The sequence below is a fragment of the Dermochelys coriacea genome, chromosome 14 (assembly GCF_009764565.3).
Source record: "Dermochelys coriacea isolate rDerCor1 chromosome 14, rDerCor1.pri.v4, whole genome shotgun sequence".
NCBI classification, from domain to species: domain Eukaryota; kingdom Metazoa; phylum Chordata; order Testudines; family Dermochelyidae; genus Dermochelys; species Dermochelys coriacea.
This window is the reverse complement of record NC_050081.1, coordinates 35,313,257-35,328,123: the sequence shown is the minus strand read 5'-3', so window position 1 is coordinate 35,328,123 and position 14,867 is coordinate 35,313,257. Positions and strand designations below refer to the sequence as shown.

The window sequence follows — 14,867 nt, the reverse complement described above, 5'->3', positions numbered from 1 at the left end:
TAAGTTCATATTGTTCCCCCTCTTTTTTGAAATAAAGAGAGACTGTTTCTCCCCCCCCCCCAGTAACAATTACTTACACTGCATTTATTAATAAGCAAAAGTGATTTTATTAAGTATAAAAGATAGGATTTAAGCGATCATAAGAGATAACAGACAGAACAAAGTAAGCTACTAAGCAAAATAAAACAAAAATGTGAAGCTAAGCTTAATACACAAAGAAACTGGTTACATGTAATATCTCACCCTCAAAGATGTTCCGATAAGCTTCTTTCACAGATTAGACTCATTTCTAGTCTGGGCCCAATCCTTCCCCCTGTTCAGTTGCTGTTAGTTCCAGCAGACATCTTGGGTGGTAAGCAGGGGTATCCTCCTCTCCCACCTTTAAATAAGATTTGCATAAGGTTCCAGTTTGACCTCCTCCCAGTTCCTCATGGAAAAGTCCATGGTTTAAGATGGATTCCACTATCAGATGACACGGTCACATGTTGCTGTAAGACCCCAGTCTCCATACTTCATGGGCTGACCCACAGGTCCACAGGACGGCTTACAGGAAAACAACATGATTCACAGCTCATTGTTTCTTGCTCAAGAAGTGCATCAAGTTCTTGAAGTACTATTAATGGCCCTCACTTAGCATAACTAAATTATTAACTCAGATTGACACCTCATATTTCTATCTTCAGATATAGGAATGATACTACACACACACAGAAAAATCATATTCAGTAGATTACAACTTTTCCAATGATACGTTACATAGGGACTTTTGCATATAGCATATTCCAGTAATGTCATATTCATAACTATATTTTCATAAAGCATATGGAGCACCCCATAACAAGGAGCATTGCATCTAATTCCTATATCAAGAAAGAAAATTAAATAAATATTAGACCCACTCAGCTCTAGTGCTAACATGTTCTGACAACTTGTGTCAAGTCACTTAAGGGACACTGGTTAGGTTTAAAATTGTAATGTATATTCTTACTCAGATAAACTTACTAAGGTCAGAAGGGACCATTGTGATCATCTAGTCTGACCTCTTGCACCTTGCAGGCCACAGAACCTCACCCACCTACTCCTGTAATAGACCCCTAACATTGGGATGAGTTACTGAAGTCCTCATATCATGGTTTAAAGATGTCAGCTTACAGAGAATTCGCCATTGACACTAGTTTAAACCTGGTTTCAGAGTAGCAGCCGTGTTAGTCTGTATTCGCAAAAAGAAAAGGAGTACTTGTGGCACCTTAGAGACTAACAAATTTATTAGAGCATAAGCTTTCGTGAGCTACAGCTCAGTGATCACTTAAGATAAGCCATCACCAGCAGAAGGGGGGGGGAAAGGAGGAAAACCTTTCATGGTGACAAGCAAGGTAGGCAAATTCCAGCAGTTAACAAGAATATCAGAGGAACAGTGGGGGGTTGGGGTGGGGGGGGGGAGAAATACCATGGGGAAATAGTTTTACTTTGTGTAATGACTCATCCATTCCCAGTCTCTATTCAAGCCTAAATTAATTGTATCCAGTTTGCAAATTAATTCCAATTCAGCAGTCTCTCATTGGTGTCTGTTTTTGAAGCTTTTTTGTTGAAGGATAGCCACTCTTAGGTCTGTAATCGAGTGAGCAGAGAGATTGAAGTGTTCTCCAACTGGTTTTTGAATGTTATAATTCTTGACGTCTGATTTGTGTCCATTCATTCTTTTATGTAGAGACTGTCCAGTTTGGCCAATGTACATGGCAGAGGGGCATTGCTGGCACATGATGGCATATATCACATTGGTAGATGCGCAGGTGAACGAGCCTCTGATAGTGTGGCTGATGTGATTAGGCCCTATGATGGTGTCCCCTGAATAGATATGTGGACAGAGTTGGCAACGGGCTTTGTTGCAAGGATAGGGCCTGGGTTAGTGGTTCTGTTGTGTGGTGTGTGGTTGCTGGTGAGTATTTGCTTCAGATTGGGGGGCTGTCTGTAAGCAAGGACTGGCCTGTCTCCCAAGATCTGTGAGAGTGATGGGTCATCCATCATTAGGGGGTTTTTTGACTGGTTTGCACATTTCATAATTTTATTTCTCTCTTATGCTTCAATTTAATTGATTGAATTTAAATTCAATCAAGCGCTGGGAGAAGCGGGGACGCGATGCACTTAGGGGAGGAGGTGGAGGCGGAGGTGCGATGGGGTGGGGGGGCAGGATGGGGAGCTTGGCTGCCAGTGGGTGCAGAGCACCCACCAATTTTTCCCAGTGGGTGCTCCAGCCCTAGAGCACCCACGGAGTTGGCACTTATGTCTTCTGTAAAGTCTACCCTTGTTCTTTTTTCCCCCATGAAGCTGCAAGCTTATCTGTGGTGCCTGCCCCAACTCCAGCAGTGAGGCTCTCACAGATAAGAAGGTGAAAAAAAAAGTACACATGACTACACGTTCACTGAACTCATGCAATCCCCCCACATTGATAGGGCACAGCTGAATGCATATGTTGTTAGAGGTCATGCACAGCAAACAAGAGGACAGGAAAGTATGCAGGGAGCATGAGCATGACATGCAGGACCAGATGTTGAGGCTTATGGGGGAGCAAACAGACATGATGAGGCATCTAGTAGAGGTGCAGGAAAGGCAGCTGGACTACAGAGTCCCACTGCACCCATTGGTGAATCGCCTTCCCTCCTCTCCCAGCTCCATATCCTCCTCTCCCAGATGTCCTAGAATGCAGGGGAGGGGAGGAAGCTCCAGGAACCCTTTCACTCATCTCCTGGAGATGGTTCATGCAGCAGAAGGCTGCCACACCCACTGCTTTGATTGCTATACAGAGTGATTGTAATAAGCTATGTGGCCATGGCCTTCCACTCCTCTCCCCTGCCAAGTTATCAGACCCTTATTACACCTGGGTTTCCTTTACTATTCAGTGGTGCCTGTGTTCAGTTTGTTGACCTAAATAAAAACGCATGGATTCGGAACAATAGGATCTTTATTCACTGTGCCAGCTGTAGTTGGGGGCGGGGGGGGGGGAGAACTTGGTTTCCAGAGCAGTACATGTGCAAAAGGGGGCAGCTTAGTAATGAAAAAAACACATAACTGTCACATCAGTGTCTGGTCATTCATGAAACTGTTTTTCAAAGCCTCTCTGATGTGTCGTGCGCCTTTATGTCCTCTTCTTATTGCCCTGTTGTCTGGCTGCTCATAATTGGCTGCCAGGCAATCTGCCTCAACCCCCCGCCTCGCCGGAAACTTTTCCCCTTTACTTTCACAGATATCATGGAGCACAGAGCAAGCAGCAATAACAGTGGGAATACTGGTTGTGCTGATGTCTAACCTACTCAGCAAACAACGTCAGCGCCCTTTTAAACATCCAAAGGCACATTCTACCACCATTCTGCACTTGCTCAGCCTATAGTTGAACTGCTCCTTACTGCTGTCCAGGCTGCCTGTGTATGGCTTCATGAGCCATGGGAGCAAGGGGTAGGCTGGGCCTCCAAGGATAACTCTTGGCATGTCAATGTCACCAATGGTAATTTTCCAGTCTGGGAAGAAAGTTCCTCTTCCAGCTTTCCGAAGAGACCGGAGTTCCTAAAGATGCCTGTGTCATACACATCTCCTGACCATCCCACGTTGATGTTGGTGAAACGGCCCTTGTGATCCACCTCTGCCTGCAACACCATTGAGAAGTACCCCTTGTGGTTTATGGACTCTTTGGCAAGGTGTTCTGGTGCCAAGATAGGGATATGCATTCCGTCTATCGTCCCACCACAGTGAGGGAACCCCATTGCATCAAAGCCATCCACTATGTCCTGCACTTTTCCCAGAGTCACTACGCTTCTTAGCAGAAGGGCATTGATTGCCCTGGCTACTTGGATCACAGCAGCCCCCACGGTAGATTTACCCACTCTGAATTGATTCCCGCCTGTCTGGTGTTGCAAGCTTCCAAAGGGCTTTCGCCACTCGCTTATTTACTGTCAAAGCAGGTCTCATTTTGGTATTGCTGCGTTTCAGGGTGGGTGAAAGCAATTTGCAAAGTTCCATGAAAGTGACCTTACACAGGTAAAAGTTTTGAATCCACTGGTCATCATCCCATACCTGCATAACTATGTGGTCCCACCAGTCTGTGCTTGTTTCCCAGGACCAGAATCGGCATTCCACTGTGTCAACATGCCCAAATGCCACCAGCATATGCCAATTGCTACATTCCATGGTTTGAAGCTATTGACATAAACTGGGACCATATAGATCATTGTTGCAACCACTGTTATATATTTCCAGCAAATATTGTACAAACGTTGTCATGTGAGGTGTCTATAAAGAGGTTATGATTTGCTGATTATGATTATGCTGTCTGTATGTGTGTATCATTTTTGTAGTTGAAGTTATGAATATTGGCTATGTACTTGTATCTCAGTGTGTTTTGATTCTTAGTAGCCTCAGTAAAGCATTTGGTCAGCTTCTTGAGAAAGGACTATTCTCAATAAGTACCCAGTCAAGAAACACTTAACTGACAATGGACTTTAGGAGACACCAATCCACATCTGAGCTTTCCTAGGAACATTCAAACTAACATGTAAACAATGGCATTGGCCTATAAAGAACTGAGTCATGCATGGACATGTGGCTTGCCCATGTGACTCCAGACTCCGTCTTGCTGCTCTGATTTCCACAGTAGAAACGGAGGGATGTCCTTCCACATGGCAAGAGCCTATAAAAGGCTTCTGCATCTCCTCCATCTTGTCTTCAATCCTGCTTCTGAGCTCTGGAGGGACTTTGTTACAAAATGAAGCTCTGAACAAAGGATTGAATGACTCATCCCAGCTGTGGATGCACTCCAGAGACTTGATTTGAACCTGCAGTTTATTCTACAACTGCTACAAGCCTGAACCAAGAACTTTGCCATTACTGTATGTAATTGATTCCATTTAACCAATTCTAGCTGTCAACTATATCTTTTTCCTTTTATGAATAAACCTTTAGATTTTAGATTCTAAAGGATTGGCAACAGTGTGATTTGTAGGTAAGATCTGACTGGCATATGTTCCTGGGTCTGGGGCTTGGTCCTTTGGGATTGAGAGAACCTTTTTTCTTTTACTAGGGTATTGGTTTTCATAACCATTCATCCCCATAACGAGTGGCACTGGTGGTGATATTGGTAAACTGGAGTGTCTAAGGGAATTGCGCCTTGTATGACTTGTGGTTAGCCAGTGGGGTAAAACCAAAGTCTTCTCTGTTTGGCTGGTTTGGTTTGCCTTGGTGTGCAAAAAACCCCCAGCCTTTGGCTGTAACTGCCCTGCTCTAAGCAATTTGCCCTGAATTAATACTCTCAGTTGTGTCCCACCAAAGCCAGCATCATTACACAGGCTTCCAGGACGTCTGTGTGCGTGGCCTCCTCACATTCTTCCTCACGCTGGTGGCTCCTGGCTAGGCTCTGCACATACTGCAGGATAATGTGTGAGGTGTTTGCAATGCTCACAACAGCAGTGTACAGCTATACGGGCTCCATGCTTGCAGTGGTATGGCGTCTGCATGGATAACCCAGGAAAAAACGATTGTTTGCGATTGCTTTCAAGGAGGGAAGGAGGGAGGAGGGGAGGCTGACGACATGTATCCAAAATCACCTGCAACAATGTTTTTATTCCATCAGGCATTGGGAGCCTGTCCCAAATATGGTGCTCAGTTGGACACTGAGCATTTCAGCAAGACCCAAAAGCCAGACACCTGGAAAAGATTTCTCTCTAAGTCAGAGCCCTCCCCGACTCGTGCCCCAACACCAGCCATTGGGATATTTGCTACTAGCCTTCAAATATAGAAAGAAGTGCTGGTCAGTTCCCTTCTCCTGGGGCAGAGGGGTTCATGGGGGATTTGTCCTAAGAAGCTCTAATTACTCCTTACAATGTCTGTAATATTATACACATCCAAATTGCATATTTACTAGTTCTTTTCCAATCACCTTTGAGTGGTATGAATATTAAGTACCTTATATAGGTCATACACTACACATGCATGAACACATCATTGGCAGGGCTTCATTTGTTCAAGTTATTTTCATGTTATTGTTCTCTTCTCTGATTGGTTTATGACCATTGATTATGCACACACCACTTTCACCCTTGTCTCCACACAGGGGGTATTGGACTTTGCTACCTTCTGTGTGGCTGGAAGCACACCCCCCTCAGCCTGGCTCCAACCCCTCAGTGCCTCCCCCCAGTGCACAGCCCCCCTCAGCCTGGCTCCAGCCCATCAGTGCCTCCCCCCACTTCACAGCCCCCCTCAGCCAAGCTCCAGCCCTTCATTGCTACCCCTTCCCCAGCTGCACAGACCCCCTCAGCCTAGCTTCTCAGGAGCAGCAGGGATGAGGGACAGTGGGAAGCCACATCTGGGACCCACCAGAAGTGAGTCCCCCCCACCGAAGAATTTGTTCCACCCTAGCCCCTGCTCACAACAGACCCCCGCCCACAGCCAGAGCTTGTCCCTCTGTCCTGGTCAGGAGACAGAGGAGGTTTCCATCGACCCTGGCATCACCCCTGCCCAAAGAGGGGTGCCCTGGTCACAGTGAGGCAATGGGAAACCCTGCTCCATTGAGACACCCCCCCCCCTGCTTCCCACATCCTGTGACATGGTGGGGGATCTCCCATGTAAGGGACACAGACAGGGGAGAGATATGGGGTAAGCAGTGTAGAGCTAGGACACACACAAACACACTCATCCTCTCATCAGACATATTATTTAAACAAGAAAAATAAAAAAAGTAGTGACAACAATGCACTGAAATATGGTTTTAGGAGAAATCTTTATTTCAATGCCTCCATCCCACAAAAAAAAAATTGACTGCGGCAGTGAGGGACATTCAAAAACACTCACGTGAATGGAATTTATTACTATTATTATTGTTTATTACTTATTATCTAGGTAGGTTATGTTTTTTCAGTGTGGAAAATTGTGCATTATTTTACGGGTTGAATGATGACTGAATGACATAACCCCCCGCCAATGTCCGTCACTAACTCCGGTAATTTTGTCAAGTGTCCGTCGCACAACATGATGCTGCTGACCCCTGGCCAAAGGGACCAAAGTGAGGAAAGTTACTTTTCTGCCAAAGTCTTTGTATGATCTGGTTCTAGCTTATGACAAAAGGCAGCAAGTGAATGAGACAAACCAACTGGAGTTTGAAGGGTGGGAGGGGATGATGAGGGGAAAGGTAAATCTCTCTTACAGATTGTGTGTCCTTGGATGGTTGTGAGGCTGAAAGGACGTTGGTTCCATTGCTGGGAGATATCTGAGTGAGAGAGGAAATAGAAGGTTTCAGTTAGTTCATATTAAATGCCTGAGTGTGTCTCTGGGCCTCTCGATCTGTTTCTCTGTCATGATGAAAACACAGTTTTATGCGTTCAGAGTGGGGACGCTGTTATAAATATGAAAGTCTGAAATCTCGTCTCTTTTCTCCTTTCCCCCACCAGACACTCTGCACTGGAGACACAAATTGGGAAATCCCTAGGAGCACACAGACAGGGTGAGTTTGCAGTTGGAGATTGTCTTTAAATTATGAGAAAATTCCAGTGAAAACATCTTCATGAGATTGTAACGAAAGTTACCAACCAAATCACCAGTTGCTGTGGCACACACAGCCCTAAAAATAACCTATTAACAGTGAGGAGATCCAGGGGCACTGAAACATGGGGGGCCAGGAGGCCAAGCTCACCCTCTTTTTAACATGGGCATAGTTTGGGGGCAGGGGGCCATGTTGGCCCCCCCAAACTGCAAGCCTTGGGCAGGCGTGGAGCATCGCAGCATTGGCTGTGCTTCATGGAGGGGCAGCTGATCAACTCCGCCCTGTGTAGTGCAGCTTCTTCCTGGTGCTTGTCCCTCTCAGTGGCCTCACCCCTACTCCTCTTCCCCCTGGACCCTCCACCTGCCCTGGGTGGTGCCCACCGGAGAGTGGACATGGGAAGGTGGAGGGTCAGGGGCTCTCCATAGTGGCCAAGGCTTCCAGCCTGGCCAGGGGCAGGGCCTCGGCGGGAAGATGAAGAGTGGGGCAGGGCCAGGGAGAGGACAGGGCCACAGCTGGTGCGACCCTATACCCCCCTCCCCAACTTCTGCCAAGGTGCCGGAACACCTGGGGAGATCGCAAACTGACATCACACAATTAATCCTGACACCAACCTTAGTGCTGAGTTCATGCCCATGCTAATGAACAGAAACACTCTCCCTGAGCAGCACCCGAACAGAGCTCAATGCCCTGAGGACTGACACATCCCTTTGCTTTACCCCGGTGCAGGGGGTCTCCCAATTGCTCTTCTCTAACATCCTGCCTTTCCTCTGGGCAGGGCTGGGCTCTCCCATTAGAGCTGTTCCCTGCTTCCTGGATTGGGGAGATGCTCTTCCGGTGACGCTGGCAGCTCCGCCCTTCTCTCTGGGCTGGGGATGGGGCTACCCCACCCAATGCCACTTCCTACTCTCTGGTGTTAATCAGCTCTTCCCCAATTCTGCAATTTTCTGTAGTATCTGGCTGGTGAATCTTGCCCATGTGCTCAGGGTTTAGCTGATCACCATATTTGGGGTCGGGAAGGAATTTTCCTCCAGGGCAGATTGGAAGAGGCCCTGGAGGTTTTTCGCCTTCCTCTGTAGCATGGGGCATGGGGTCACTTGAAGGAGGCTTCTCTGCTCCTTGAAGTCTTTAAACCATGATTTGAGGACTTCAATAGCTCAGACATAGGTGAGATTTTTCGTAGGAGTGGGTCGGTGAGATTCTGTGGCCTGCGTAGTGCAGGAGGTCAGACTAGATTATCAGAATGGTCCCTTCTGACCTTAGTATCTATGAATCTTCCTCTCTGTTCCCAGCCCTGGGAGTGGAGACTGCATTAGAGGAGGGAGATTTCCTCTGGGCTTCCAAACTGTACCAGCTTCCTCTGCTCCCTCCCCACTAAAACCTTTCTTGGTGTGTCTCTCCTGCTGGGAATGGAGCAGAATCAACAGGGGTAGATGGAAGCTGAAGCTTATGCAAGCAAATGGGAAATTAATGAAGTGGGTCTCCTTACAGAGACTGAGGTGCTGCAGTGACATCCCTGCTCAGTCTCAGGTGCCCAGGATAGAGGCAGCTCCCTGGGATCCAGGCCTGTCCCAGCCAGAACAGGGCTGCTGGGGAGAGTGAGAAATGGCCCCAGCCTCCCCCAGGGCTGAGCTCTGCCCCTAACGCTCTGATTCTCTCTCCCCAGCAAATGTGACTCTGGATCCAGACACGGCTCATCCCGACCTCGTCCTGTCTGAGGGTGGGAAAAGTGTGAGACGGGGAGACACGCGGCAGCAACTGCCCGACACCCCTGAGAGATTTGACACTGAGCTCTGTGTTCTGGGCTGTGAGGGATTCACCGTGGGGAGACATTGCTGGGAGGTGGAGGTAGGGGATGGGGGAGGCTGGGCTGTGGGGGTGGCCAGAGGTGGGGGCTGGGCAGGGGGCAGAACTAACAGCTGGGCTGGGGACAGGCAGAGGTGGGGTCTGGGCAGGGACCCAGCATGAATCATTCAGGGTTTGGGGGGCTGGGGAGAAGCAGCGGCGGGGAGCGGTTTGTACAGATCTGTGGGATTGGATCTCATGGGGTCTCCCAGCCAGAGCTCCTGCCGCAGGGGCCCAAGTCACTTCAGGACACCTGGTAGCACTGTCATGGTCACACACACATGGCGGGGCAGTGGAGGGGATGGGTAGAGGGTGCAAATTGATGGGAAATCTGTTGTATAACCTTAAAAAAATCATCACGAGGTCAGTCTCATGATTTTCTTAAACACCTGAGGTTGGTAGCATTAGGGGAGGAAGGGACAGGGCAGGATTAACCAGAGGGAATTAGAAGAAGCAAGAAGGAAAATGAAAACGAGTACTTGTGGCACCTTAGAGACTAACAAATTTATTTGAGCATAAGCTTTCGTGAGCTACAGCTCACTTCATCGGATACATTTGGTGGAAAATACAGTGGGGAGATTTATATACACACACACAGAGAACATGAAACATGAAACAATGGGTTTTATCATAAACACTGTAAGGAGCATCCGATGAAGTGAGCTGTAGCTCACGAAAGCTTATGCTCTAATAAATTTGTTAGTCTCTAAGGTGCCACAAGTCCTCCTTTTCTTTTTGTGAGTACAGATTAACATGGCTGCTACTCTGAAAACCATCAGGAGAGTGATCACTTAAGATGAGCTGTCACCAGCAGCGAGGGAGGGGGAGAGGAGGAAAACCTTTCATGGTGACAAGCAAGGTAGGCTATTTCCAGCAGTTAACAAGAACATCTGAGGAACAGTGGGGGATGGGGTGGGGGGGAGAAATAACATGGGGAAATAGTTTACTTTGTGTAATGACTCATCCATTCCCAGTCTCTATTCAAGCCTAAGTTAATTGTATCCAGTTTCCAAATTAATTTATGACATGTTACTGAAAGTGAGTCTCTAACTCATGAATTCCCTATATTAATTCCTGGCCATTGGTGCTATTTTAGTGTCATTAAGAAAACTGTTCTCAGTAGCTGGGGATCTCCTTGCCATGCTGTGGTTATTAAGGCTCCTTCTCAGCTCCCTTTACTTACCACCTTTAGTTATTTACTGTAAATAAAACATTACAAACAGTTCTTCTTGTTTGTTCCACTTGAATGTCCCAGCTGCAGTTGTCGGGGGCAGAGCTGTGGGATTTGCTTCCTGACTTGGTTGTGTCCCCCCCAGCTCCCACAGGGAATATCGCGCCTCTAGGAGAATTTTGGGTTTTACTCTAATGTGTCACTAAACAGCCTGTGCTCTGTCTCTGTCCTGTGCACACCCATGTCACTGAGGAATTGCTCAGCTGTGCTCTGCGGAGAGGTGACTGGTTGCACAGGGGACAATCCATGAAGGGAGTTAGGTGTTGCAATGCTGAGCGTCACAGGGCCTAGTTTGTAGGCAACCAGAAAATCACATTCTGCAAAGCTGAGTCAGGGGCCTACACTCCCTAGACAATACAAGTGGGCATCAGAGGCACCTTACAGTGCGATTCACAAAAGCCAGCTCACTAGGCAGGGAGCCATGTAAGCTAGACAAAGGGAGATGCTGACAAGGGGGGAGGGGTGTCCTAAGCCCTGCCTCCTCTCACAGACAGGTGCCTAAATCGGGGCTGCAGGGGGGCGTCAGCTCTGCTTAGCAACCCACAGACGGGAACCTAGCGCCTGATGTTCAGTGGCTCAGGCACCTAAGGCGTTTTTTGCTGGAATGAGTCAGGCACCTGCCTCGCTCCACACAAAATGTGAGTGTGGGGGTGGGAAGAAGAAGGAGGTGGGTTTTGCGATGTCACCTGCCTTATAACTTTTACCCCCATGGTGAGAGCACTCAGCTGGCACGTGGGAGACCCAGATTCGACTCCACTGTCTAGAGTAGTTCACGAATGTGAGTACCAACCTCAGGGCAAACAGTTACAAACCAGGGTACAAACCCCACGCTAGGTATCAAATGTGAACCTCTCAAACACCAGAACAGCCTGAACATGGAGTCCCAGACAGTCCCCTTGGGTTCTCCGGTTGATCTTGCTGCTTTTCTCCCTCCTCCCCTGCTGCATCTCCCTGCTCCCCCTGCCGGGGCTGCCGCATTCCCAGCAGCAGAGTCGGGGCAGCTCCTGGCCACAGGTGTCTCTGGTTAAAGCCACCAGCTGCTCTATCCTGGCCACAGAGAATGGTGGAAGACGTGGAACAGGAGACAACCTCTCCCCAGCCCAGGAAGAACCATTAATAGAAACCTTCCCATCCCAAGGCAAAGGAAGCAGGAGGTGGCAGCCCTGGAGGGAGAGACTCTTATCCAGAAACAGGGAGAAGCATCCAGGAAAGAGCCCCCCTTAGCCCAAGGCAAAGGGATGTGGCCGCTCTGAGGGGGAGACCTCTCCATTCATGTCTCCAGAACCCACCCAGTCAGAGATAAGGGGGTTTGGATGCTGGGCACTGAGAAGGTTTCTGTTTACTGGTGTGTGTGTGTGTCTGTATCCCAGAGAGGGTGAGGTGCCACTGGACTGCAGTCAGGGGAACCCAAGCATCTGAGCCCCAGGATCCCCAGATAATTCAAGCGTCTGGGACCGGAACAGAGCCCATCCACTACTCCAGTCTTGGGGTCCCTAGGCACATTCTTTGGGGACTCTCCCCTTATCTGAGGTGTGAAACCCACTGCCTAACCCCCTGTTGTAGAGCTGAACCCCCAGACTCCCACGTGCTTAAACACACCATCTCCCAGAACTCCACGCCAAGGTGAGAGCCTGCTGGTTTCAGCAGAATTCCCTCCGGAGGCGCGCAGTAGTTGTGAAGCATTTGGCTCTGTTACACTAGACAGCAAAGCACTGCCTGTGTGGTCACCCAGGAGCTCTGGGGACAGATATCTCCCAGCAATCCTGGTAAACCAGGTCAGTGCTTAAAGCCTGTCTACACTGGTGCTTTACAGTGCTCAAATTTGCTGCACTCCGGGGAGTGAGGGTGATTTTTCACTCCCCTGAGCCAGCAAGTTACTGCGCTGAGAATTGCCAATGTAAACAGGCCCCTTCACACACAGAGAGACTCTTTGCACATGTCCAACACACTATTGCTCTTTCTCTTAACCATATAAAGCACAAGAGTATTCAAATCACATCGCATAAATGACCAACCTAACTGCAGTACCCGTCACTAGCTCACCCTTGGGAGTCTGGGGGGGGGGGCATCTGGGCTCAGAAAAAGCAGGCAGGGCCCCTGGCCTCATGAGGCTGCTGCGTGCTGGGGGACTTTGCTCTCTCCTTCTGAGTTGGAGACAAAGAGCGGGATCCATGAAGGGACTCAGGTATTCCAATGCTGAATGTCACCGGGTCTAATTGCAGCTGCCTAGAAAATCACTGGAACGACACTGAGCCACAAAGCCTGAATTATGAGGTGATGTAAGTGTCTTAGAATGAGTGACACAAAAGCCAGCGTGCTAGGCAGGGAGCTGCCTAAGCCAGTCGATGGGAGATGCTGAGCAGAGGGGAATTGTATAGGGCAGGGGTGGCCAACCTGAGCCTGAGAAGGAGCCAGAATTTACCAATGTACATTGCCAAAGAGCCTCAGTAATATGTCAGCAGCCCCCCATCAGCTCCCTCCCTCCAGCCCCCAGTACCTCCCGCCTGCCGCCAGCCCCACCAATCAGTGCCTCCCCCTCCTCCCCATGCCTCCTGCCTGCCACAGTCAGCTGTTTCATGTGCACTGGAGGCTTGAGGGGGGGAAGGGGCAGGGGCCTTGGGGAAAGGGGTGGAGTGGGAGGAGGGCCTGGGGCAGAGCATGGGGTTGAGCAGTGAGCCCCCCCGGGCATATTGGAAAGTTGGCGTCTGTAGCTCCAGCCCTGGAGTCAGGACCTATGCAAGGAGCCGCATCTTAACCCCTGAAGAGCCGCATGCGGCTCCAGCACCACAGCTTGGCCACCCCTGGCATAGGGAGTCTAGGCCCCTCACTCAGCTTTGTGCATTGCAGGGCTGTTCCTGTGACTCTCTAGTGCCCAGTGTCTCTTGATAAATGTTGTCTCTGACATCAGGGCCAGGCTTAGGGGTGGGTGGATGGGCGACCACCCAGGGGTGCCGTTTTATGGGAGAACCTCTGGCACAGGGTGCCCCTCCTTCCCCCGCTGCTCTGCTCCCATCTGCAGCCACCACTGCTCCTGCACCCCCGCCTTGGAGCCACCCCTGGCCACCCTGTTCCTGGGAACCTCCTGTCTGCTGTGCAGAGTTGGGGCGGGGGTGGACTGATGATGGGGTGTCCCCCTCCCCCACCCCCATCCCCACCCCCACCCATGTACCCTGTCTCTGCTGAACTGGGTTGTGGGGACAGGAGTCTCTGCTGCTGCTGCTTTTGGGTGAGGAGTGGGAGCTGGTGCTGTCTGAACAAGCCTTCAGACTAGTGAGTGCTGAGCTTAAAGTGACAGCGCGCTGTCTCTCTCACACACACGCTGTCTCTCACTCCCCGAATACACACACTCTCCCCCAACACACACTTGTATTATTGTTGTTGTTACTTCCTGTTGAAATGAGCAAGGCACCTACGTTCTCTGTAATTTTATTCTTTCAAAGTTTCAAACCCTAAGGATTGCAGGGCTGTTATTTTAGGGGGTTTTTTGACTGGTTTGCACATTTCATAATTTTATTTCTCTCTTATGCTTCAATTTAATTCTTTGAGGAGTGAGTTCTAAAATGCCTAACCTGTCCTGGCTGGAATAATTCTCATTATTACTTTTATTAGCATATTGTGCTTTGTCATTCATTACTTAAAGTGGTACAATCCACTAATAGTATCCTCCTAGAATGTAAATTTAGCTTGTTCTCACCTTAGCAATGCTAGGTTGTTGTTTTTTAAAATTAGCTAAACACATAAATTTAGACACTGTGCAGATGCAGGTTGCTTATTTACAAAGGGTATTTTAATCTATAAAATAACTTAAAATTCATACAAAAATAAAAGCTCCAAGTCTGACACTAATAGCAATGATGGAGTCAAAAGTTAGTGAGTCACGTAATTGATTGTGATCAGTAAACAAAAATGCCAAAATAATTAGAAAAATAAATTCCCATTTCTAATAAAAGACCAAAAAAACCCCTTAATCAGGTATGTTAAAATTAAGTAAATACATTGTTAGTGGTGTGAAAAACAGTTAACTAAAACAGAGTAGATAATGGCAGAAACACAGAACGTGTCTGTTAGAGAAATTAAGCAGATTTTATTTATATCTACTAAAGATAGCGTACAAAGTATCAAATGTGTGTTTCTGATTCCTGTGTAAAGCTCCAGAATTGACACCTCAAGTCTTGGGATTGGGAGTATTTTGCTGTATTATCTCCTGATTGTTCTAAATTAACATATAAACTCAAAATGTGGCTTTAATTGTAGTTTGTATATATATTTTTT

At 48.3% G+C, this 14,867-nt stretch overlaps 4 protein-coding genes across 4 annotated transcripts in view; all 4 read right to left on the bottom strand.

The window, feature by feature from the left end:
- LOC119843274 (zinc finger protein 850-like) overlaps positions 1 to 14,867 on the bottom strand; it is a 1,382,451-nt gene that overhangs the window by 127,344 nt on the left and 1,240,240 nt on the right. The window lies entirely within an intron of this gene.
- Positions 1 to 14,867, bottom strand: part of LOC119842642 (zinc finger protein 239-like) — a 1,225,455-nt gene that overhangs the window by 593,706 nt on the left and 616,882 nt on the right. The window lies entirely within an intron of this gene.
- The window catches only part of LOC119843367 (zinc finger protein 664-like), a 1,158,238-nt gene that overhangs the window by 675,355 nt on the left and 468,016 nt on the right, over positions 1 to 14,867 (bottom strand). The gene's annotated exons all lie outside the window — the stretch shown is intronic.
- The window catches only part of LOC119843338 (zinc finger protein 850-like), a 621,437-nt gene that overhangs the window by 138,554 nt on the left and 468,016 nt on the right, over positions 1 to 14,867 (bottom strand). The gene's annotated exons all lie outside the window — the stretch shown is intronic.